This window comes from Silurus aristotelis (assembly GCF_946808225.1).
Source record: "Silurus aristotelis genome assembly, chromosome: 28".
NCBI classification, from domain to species: domain Eukaryota; kingdom Metazoa; phylum Chordata; class Actinopteri; order Siluriformes; family Siluridae; genus Silurus; species Silurus aristotelis.
Genome location: NC_139601.1, coordinates 16759080 through 16767874, shown reverse-complemented (window position 1 = coordinate 16767874; position 8795 = coordinate 16759080). Strand labels below are relative to the sequence as shown.

General features: G+C 39.0%; 1 pseudogene across 1 annotated transcript; it reads left to right on the top strand.

Moving 5' to 3' along the window:
• Nucleotides 1-4921: 4921 nt before the first annotated feature.
• On the top strand, nt 4922-5914 carry LOC310722307 (trace amine-associated receptor 6 pseudogene; annotated as a pseudogene). The gene has a single exon. The product of its transcript is annotated as a trace amine-associated receptor 6 pseudogene (transcript).
• Nucleotides 5915-8795: the final 2881 nt, after the last annotated feature.

Here is an 8795-nt window from a genome sequence, read left to right as displayed (position 1 = left end):
AAAGCATTTTTTTACTCCTTCTGATATTGAGCCTGAATATTGCATATCACATTGTAAACAAAAAAACCTGTGAAAATAATAATTTATAATAAAAATACTCGCCTTTCCATTATACCATAAAATTCGATTTAATTATATTTTGATTTGCATTTGTAATGAATATATTTATTGGTAATGAATATTGATCTGTAAAATACACAATTTTGTAATGCAAATCCACAAATTCACTCAAAATTCACAGAAAGTTTGCCTGCAGTAACGATGTAGAATGATAAATTGGAAACAGGGTAGAAACAAGCATTGCCTCAACACTGGTAAATGGCAATAATAATAATAATAATAATAATAATAATAATAATAATAATAATAATATGTTTAATTTATATACCGCCTTTCCCAAGCTCAAGGACGCTTTACAAGGTACAATATTTCAAGACAGATGAAATATAGTGAACATACATATACATATACATATTCGGACATTTGCCCAGAACGAAGGATCACATGCAGCTGCATGAGGTAATAACAGAAGACAACACAAACACAAAACATACAGTACAAGATATAGAACTCTACATAGTACATGGTACATACACCACATTTTAGAAAAATTAAGAACTCCTAACACATATGCATTGACTGATAGTGTAGGTTGAAAAGGTGGGTAAGCCTTGATTTAAATTCAGACAAAGTGGTGATGGTTCCAAGTGCAATGGGTAAGGAGTTCCATAGTGCTGGAGCAATGACAGAAAAGTATCTGCCACCCGCAGAGGATAGACGGTATCTATACATAGAAGTTCAGAATTTGAAGACCGGAGTGATCGTAAATGAACATAGGATGAGAGAAGATCGGAAAGATGGGGGGGGGGGGGGGGGGAATGAGAGATGAGACTGGCAGCCAGTGAAGATCAAATAATATAGGGGTAATGTGGGCAGATTTTTTTATTGGAGGTTAACATTCTGGCAGCCGAGTTTTGTATGTACTGTAAACGTGAGATTGAGTGAGATGATAGACCAAAGAAGAGTGAATTGCAGTAGTCGAGACGGGATGAGATGCAAAACAAATCCAGCACACTGATAAACTGATGGTAATGGAAAGATTAGAAATGTGGCAATATTTTTAAGGCATTAAAAAACCCAGTTAGGTTAACTTAAGTGAAAATATTAAAGAAAAGCTGAATGATGTTTTGCAGAGAAGAAAAGCCTGCACACAAATTTCAGCATTTATAGTTTGATTTTAATACTCCAAATTAAGATACTTTAATAACTTGTTTGTCAAGCAGCAACCACTACATAGTCCCAGTTAATAAAAGTGGCTAAAGCAGGGTGGAGGATGTACTTCGACTATAGGTACAAGCTACCAAGTGGATGAGTCCAAGGGGTAGATGGGTGTATTTTAGTGGCTATTGGTCAAACTTTGGTACTTGTCTAAAAACTAATGTTGCGTGCTATCATAAATGCTTTTCAATTAGCATGGTCAAAATTGAGTGTGATCCAAATTTGAGAAATTCTGCCCTGTCTACATGACCTTCTTCACATATGTTTCAAACAAAATAACACTTTTGAATTTCTACAGCATTTTGTTGTTTCAGGTAGCCAGTGCTGTTTGTGCCTGGGTGTCACCCCACAGGTTTTTAGGTTCTACAAACTTAACAATCCCTTCCAGTGGCATAAACTCAACATTTTTCTATTTAGTCCTGAGGGTCAATCTGAGATTATTCAAGTGACAGTAAAGAGAATGCTAGTTACAAATGAAACTGTGGGTCCATTAATACTGTGTAAACACAGCATAAACACTCAGAAGCAGTAGCACCCAAGCAGGAATGTGGCTAAAGGTTTACATTACTACAGTTTTGATTACATCGATAAAATGTAAACCTTTTTTAATATGAAATTGGTAACTCTGTAAATCTGCATTGGTACAATATTTATTATAAGACATTGCATCAACAATGCTTTGAGAGCATTGAGAGCCTCTGCATGAACACACTTTGCACCTTATGTGTAATCAGTTTAACGGAAAAGCACAACGTCACTGGCGGGCTGACGGCACGACCTGGAAGCTATTAAAGTGAAGCAAGCACTCGCAGGAATGCACGGAGTGTGGCACCAAGACACAGTTTCTCATTCTCTTTGAGAACCAGGGTTACATACGTAACCTAGAGACGTTCCACCTCATGAACTCAAGCTGCATCAACAATGCTCTGGGAAGAGTGTCCAATACCACCAGACTGACCAATCCCTTGCTAGTGTGGATGGGCACAGCTAGGTTAAAAAAAACAGAGGGGCCAGGAGTGGCACTAATGTCAAGCTATAGAGCCTAAAAAAGGTCAGTGGGGTAGACCAGCCCGCAGGGTTGCAAATTTTCTGGGGAGACACTTCAGAGGAGCCTTAGAGGCTGTCACGCTCCGGGTTGAGTGAGCTCTGACCCCGAAAAGAGCGAGGAGACTAGAGTACTCATAAGGGTAGGATATAGCATCCACTATCCACCTGCTCAGGGTCTGCTTATGCGCAGGAAGACCCTTCTTATATGGACCCTTCTTATATGGACAGATAAACAGCTGGGGAGGCTTGGACAGAGCCTCCAGAACCACACTCAGGTCCTACAAAGGCACTATGGGTCACAGCTGAGGCCTCAATGTGTCACTAGCGGGTTCTTCCCTAGCGACTGCTAAATAAGCAGAGTATGATAAGCCGCAATAGTGAACACACAAACTTTTAGGGTGGAAGAAGACAACCCTGGTGAACTGTTCCTGAAGAAATTCCAGCACCTGGCCAACCAGGCAGTTAACTGGATCTAACTTGTGATCTTTGCACCATATCATGAACAGGTGCCACTTTTTCAGCATACAACCTCCTCATTGCCTGCACCATAGCGTCCTGGGTGAGTGAGGGAAAACCAGAGGGGAGAGTGCTTGAGTCACAAAGAGGTCCACTTGTGTGTGGTAAAACTTTCTCCATATCTGCTCTACGTGGAAGTATGTGTCCTTCAGATCTATTGTGACAAACCAGTCATTGGGACTGATTTGAGACAGAATTTGTTTCAGCATGAGCATTTTGAACCTGAGCCTCATTAGTAAGTGGTTCAGCTGACGCAGATCCAAAATGGGACTCCGTCCCCCCATCCTTCTTGGGAACTGTAAAGTACCCACTGTAGAACCCGGAGTCTCTTTCGGGAAAGAGACCACCCTGATAGCCTGCTTCCTCAAGTTTCTACTTTTTGTTCCATAACTAGAGACTGCTCGGGCCCCACCGGAATGGGGTACACACCATTGAATCGAGGTGGACGAGACCTGAACTGAATCATGTATCCTCTTTCTACATTGTGCAGGACCCATGGAGACACATTTGGCAGGAGTTTCCAGGCTGACAGATAGTCTCTTTATTGAATTATCTGCTCAAGACCATCCTCTGGTGTGCCTAGAGCATCTTAAGCGATTCCCTGAAGCTGTTCTATGGGCCTCTGGGGAGGCAGAGAGCCCCCAAATCCGCTACGTTTCAGGGCAGAAGATAAGGGAGGCACTTGCTAGAGAATGCTGTGCCCTGAAACACTGGAGGTGGCAGGGTTAACAGGAAAATCTCCCAAGGGCACTGAGGAGAGGTGGGTGTCATGTGGTGAGGTGTACCGACCGCAGCCCCCCCCCCCCCCCCAAGCAGAACCGTTTTTTCAAAGCCCTATATTCAAAGGACGCTGTTCCTGTTTTTCATCTGGCCAAGCAATATTAAGCTTGGAAACAGTATGAGTAACTACCTCCAAGAGCTTCTTGATCTGGAATGGCTGTAGAGGCATGTCCACAGGTTAATCAATTATTGCATGAAGACTGGGCTTCTGAACCCTGGGAGAAGGTGCTGGTTCTGGCAGGTCAGGAAGGAGAAAAAGAAGAGCCCGTCTCTATTCCGTCTGCCATGTCCATTGGCGAACCCCATGACCCCAAACGCCGCTTCGCCTGGACGGAAGCAGGGCCAGAACCTCAAGGCATGCTAGCTAAAGCACCTCCTCGAAGATACAGACACACAGAGTGCTTCATGAACAAACTGAAGCTAGCGCCTTCTCCGTGGCATGTGTTTTTTAAAACTTCCTGGTCGTGACGTCACCCTGCCGGGGGCCGATTACTTTCCCAAAGAGTTGTTGACGCAGCTCGAGTTCCTGAATCGGAAACACCACTGCTACACCAGAACTACATTTACACACATCACCATTAACACGCCTTAGCCTCTGCAATGTAATGTGTACAGTTCAATTTTATTTAACAAACCATTAATGTTTACTGATTCATGTCTCTTGTGTATCCAGTTTCTTGATCTTGTTTTGTTTCTCGGTTTGCATTACCCTTGTATTGTATATGAATTGCCCAATTTTAGCCTGTTTTATGTTTGTTTTAGTCTGCTCACTGTTCGGGTTGTTTGTGCAAGCCGGCGGCGTGTGCTTCCACGGGTCATTACATGCTCTTCAGGGGTCAGTGCCATCTTTCACTTCCAGAGTGGCGGCCATTTCAGCTAGAAATTTGCATGGACCAAGTGATTTTTACAACAATACTTTAAATGTATAATAATTTATAACATTTTAACACTATTTGGATTTAAAATTGTAAATCTGATTTGGTACAATGTTCATTGTTAAAACATAAATATCAATAAGTATTGAATTGAATATAATTCAGTACAATTGTTGCCAGATTGGTATAAAGCATGGCAAAACACATACACACTGTTTCATTTCTTTCTTATGTGTAACAAGTGCTAAAAAAAAACCCACTTGAAAAAAAGTCAATCAAACTTAGGGGGTGTGGTCAAATTCTAAGCTATATAAACAACAGAGCTGGCTTGCACTCATGTATTTGATTTAGACTTGGGAGGCAACTTTTAAAGGCAACAGCCAATACACTGCTTTACTTTTTAATATCCTTATTTTGCTGTATTCATGAACGTGACGGAGTTGAATCTCTCGGATCGCTGTGAGCATTTCTCCTGTCCAGAGAGATCTGTATCTCCTGCAGTTTATATCTTACTGTACGTGTGTGGAGCTGCTCTGGTTCTTCTAACAGTGTGTGGAAATCTGCTCGTCATCATTTCTGTTCTTCACTTCAAACAGCTTCACACGCCGACCAACATGCTCGTGTTCTCACTGGCCGTGACGGATTTCCTCGTCGGTGCTATATTGATGCCGTCTCTATTAATCTGGACAATGGAGTCATGCTGGATTTTTGGAAAAGGTTTTTGCATCAGTTTTTCTTTAATTTCCAGTTTCCTCCCAGTCTTAGCCATGTACAATATCGCTCTGATCGCTGTGGATCGGTATTTCGCTCTCTCTAACCCATTTTTCTACTCAAGCAAAATCTCTACAAGGATAATGTGCATTGTGGTTTATTCAAACTGGTGTGTGTGTCTGGCATATAGGATGACATTTTATTATTTCAATATGAGCTCCATGAATTTTCTGTTGTGTCCTGGAGAGTGTTTTCTCATTCTAAATGAGGTTTGGACTGTAATTGATTTTGTTGTATCATTTATATTTCCATTTTCTGTCATAATCATATTGTACAGTCTGGTTTTTCTGATCGCTAAGAAACACGCCACTGCTATCAGAGAGCTTAATAATCACACACGACCTCAAACACAGAAAATCACCTCCCACTCCATGAAATCTGAGAGAAAAGCAGCCAAAGTCCTCGGAATTATAGTGGCCGTGTTTCTGATTTTTTCACTTCCATATTTAATCTATAGTTTATTAGGTGGTGTTATTGAACTACAGGCAGAAACTGTTCATGAACTTATTATTGTTGGATGCCTCAATGCCACCATTAATCCATTTATTTATGCTCTGTTTTATCCGTGGTTTAGGAGGTGCATTAAATTAGTTATATCTCTTCAAATATTCCAGACAGATTCTGCATTAATTAATGTTCTTTCATGAGATGGATTTTTCCCTCTGATTTTGTGCCTAGAGCTAAACAGGAAAAAAAAAAAAAACACTTCTTTTAAATCTGTTTTTTTTTAAACATTTTATGTAAATATTTCAGAAAGTATATGATAACATTGTGGGTGGTTTTAAAAGAAAATGAGATAGGAAGTCTAAAAAGGGCAACCCTATTCACCCCTGTTTCCTGTGAATACTCACCATCTCAACATCCCAGAAAACATGGTCATTTTTTTTTTACTTTTGTTTTTCCATAAACACAAAAAAGTGGTTTGACCTGGCAAATTCAGAAAAACAAAAAGGTTCAAGGCAATTCCTGGGTCTGGCTGGCTATTATTAGAAGTTCCTGTCTATTTTATAGGACTTCACTAAACATACTGCACCAAATCATGTCCAGGAGAACAATGCAATGTAAATTAGATTTCTACTGACTTTTCTTTTAGTACACCAGAACTACATCAATACAAATAACACAATCATTTCGAAAGTGACTCGAGAAGCTTCATGGATTTTGGTGGCCAAGGCTGATGGTGTGAGCTAATCAAACACTTGAAAAATAAAAAGCTTCGAGCAACAGTAGTTTAAATTTGTTTATTTTTATTTATAAAGTCAAACATGCACCCACTGAAAAGTACTCACAAAAAAATAGTTTTGTTTTTTTTATTCTGCCCGCCCTGCAGTCCTCGGCATTTTAGTGTCTGTGTTTCTGGCGTGTTTACTTCCGTATTATATTTACAGTTTATTAGGTGGTGTTATTGAACTACAGGCAGAAACTATTCATAAATTCATTATTGTTGGATGCCTCAATGGCACCATTAATCCATTTATTTACGCTCTGTTTTATCCGTGGTTTAGGAGGTGCATTAAATTAATTATAAATCTGCAAATATTCCAGACAGATTCTGCATTAATCAATATCCTTTCATGAAAAGCATTTTTTTACTCCTTCTGATATTGAGCCTGAATATTGCATATCACATTGTAAACAAAAAAACCTGTGAAAATAATAATTTATAATAAAAATACTCGCCTTTCCATTATACCATAAAATTCGATTTAATTATATTTTGATTTGCATTTGTAATGAATATATTTATTGGTAATGAATATTGATCTGTAAAATACACAATTTTGTAATGCAAATCCACAAATTCACTCAAAATTCACAGAAAGTTTGCCTGCAGTAACGATGTAGAATGATAAATTGGAAACAGGGTAGAAACAAGCATTGCCTCAACACTGGTAAATGGCAATAATAATAATAATAATAATAATAATAATAATAATAATAATAATAATAATATGTTTAATTTATATACCGCCTTTCCCAAGCTCAAGGACGCTTTACAAGGTACAATATTTCAAGACAGATGAAATATAGTGAACATACATATACATATACATATTCGGACATTTGCCCAGAACGAAGGATCACATGCAGCTGCATGAGGTAATAACAGAAGACAACACAAACACAAAACATACAGTACAAGATATAGAACTCTACATAGTACATGGTACATACACCACATTTTAGAAAAATTAAGAACTCCTAACACATATGCATTGACTGATAGTGTAGGTTGAAAAGGTGGGTAAGCCTTGATTTAAATTCAGACAAAGTGGTGATGGTTCCAAGTGCAATGGGTAAGGAGTTCCATAGTGCTGGAGCAATGACAGAAAAGTATCTGCCACCCGCAGAGGATAGACGGTATCTATACATAGAAGTTCAGAATTTGAAGACCGGAGTGATCGTAAATGAACATAGGATGAGAGAAGATCGGAAAGATGGGGGGGGGGGGGGGGGAATGAGAGATGAGACTGGCAGCCAGTGAAGATCAAATAATATAGGGGTAATGTGGGCAGATTTTTTTATTGGAGGTTAACATTCTGGCAGCCGAGTTTTGTATGTACTGTAAACGTGAGATTGAGTGAGATGATAGACCAAAGAAGAGTGAATTGCAGTAGTCGAGACGGGATGAGATGCAAAACAAATCCAGCACACTGATAAACTGATGGTAATGGAAAGATTAGAAATGTGGCAATATTTTTAAGGCATTAAAAAACCCAGTTAGGTTAACTTAAGTGAAAATATTAAAGAAAAGCTGAATGATGTTTTGCAGAGAAGAAAAGCCTGCACACAAATTTCAGCATTTATAGTTTGATTTTAATACTCCAAATTAAGATACTTTAATAACTTGTTTGTCAAGCAGCAACCACTACATAGTCCCAGTTAATAAAAGTGGCTAAAGCAGGGTGGAGGATGTACTTCGACTATAGGTACAAGCTACCAAGTGGATGAGTCCAAGGGGTAGATGGGTGTATTTTAGTGGCTATTGGTCAAACTTTGGTACTTGTCTAAAAACTAATGTTGCGTGCTATCATAAATGCTTTTCAATTAGCATGGTCAAAATTGAGTGTGATCCAAATTTGAGAAATTCTGCCCTGTCTACATGACCTTCTTCACATATGTTTCAAACAAAATAACACTTTTGAATTTCTACAGCATTTTGTTGTTTCAGGTAGCCAGTGCTGTTTGTGCCTGGGTGTCACCCCACAGGTTTTTAGGTTCTACAAACTTAACAATCCCTTCCAGTGGCATAAACTCAACATTTTTCTATTTAGTCCTGAGGGTCAATCTGAGATTATTCAAGTGACAGTAAAGAGAATGCTAGTTACAAATGAAACTGTGGGTCCATTAATACTGTGTAAACACAGCATAAACACTCAGAAGCAGTAGCACCCAAGCAGGAATGTGGCTAAAGGTTTACATTACTACAGTTTTGATTACATCGATAAAATGTAAACCTTTTTTAATATGAAATTGGTAACTCTGTAAATCTGCATTGGTACAATATTTATTATAAGACATTGCATC